Below are 847 nucleotides of genomic sequence, written 5' to 3'. Positions count from 1 at the left end.
CCTGGGCTGGGACTGGTCCCGCCGGCGCAGGGTAGCAGGAAGCTCTCCACACACTCACCGGACCTGGGCTAGGACTGGGTCTGCTATGCTTTTTTTAATCCTGACCTAGTGTCTAGTCATCATAAATGTTATCTTTTCATAAATATTATTTGGAAATGATTATTCATATTTTGTAGCTTGACTTAACTTACTTAATTTTTTCCTATTGATATTCATATTGTTTCTATTTGTCCTTAGTTATATAAATGCATGTGATTTATAATTTTTTATGCTATTCCCATGATTTAGATTCCCTTTAGTTTTAGAAGTAATGATGTATAGAAACATGATCTCTGGGGGCCGGAGAGATGGCTCAGTGGAATAAGCGCTTCCCTGGCAAGCACAAGGGCCTGAATTCAATCCCTGGTTGCACAAAAAAAAAAAAGAAAAGAAAAGAAAAGAAACATGACCTTTGGTACACTTTTTACTTAAGTTTGTGTATTTATTTATTTATTTAAGTATATTGAGACAGTGTTTTGCTCTGTACTTCAGGCAGGCCTTAAACTCACTGTGTAGCCAGGCTGGCCTCAAACCTGCAGCAAACTGCCTGCTTAAGCCTCCCAAATTCTGGGATTACAGTGTGTGCCACCATGCCCAGCTGTACTTAAATTTATTGAATTTACTCAAAAATGAGTCAAGCACTGTGATAGGCTTTCCTACTTTTGCTCATGTCCCCCACAGAAATATCCTAGATGGCCAACACTGTCTCTGGAGAGTTTCACAGTATCTGAAGATAGTGACAGCAGACCAAACAAGATGAAGGCATAAGGCTGTTTAGCATGATGAGCTACAGACTAATGCTTGCTCC

General features: G+C 39.9%; 1 protein-coding gene across 1 annotated transcript in view; it reads left to right on the top strand.

Annotated features, from left to right (window-relative positions):
- The window catches only part of Sfi1 (SFI1 centrin binding protein), a 116963-nt gene that overhangs the window by 58578 nt on the left and 57538 nt on the right, over positions 1-847 (top strand). The window lies entirely within an intron of this gene.

The sequence above is a fragment of the Octodon degus genome, unplaced genomic scaffold, assembly GCF_000260255.1.
Source record: "Octodon degus isolate 3935 unplaced genomic scaffold, OctDeg1.0 scaffold00230, whole genome shotgun sequence".
Lineage (NCBI taxonomy): Eukaryota > Metazoa > Chordata > Mammalia > Rodentia > Octodontidae > Octodon > Octodon degus.
This window is presented reverse-complemented; position numbering and strand designations above follow the sequence as displayed.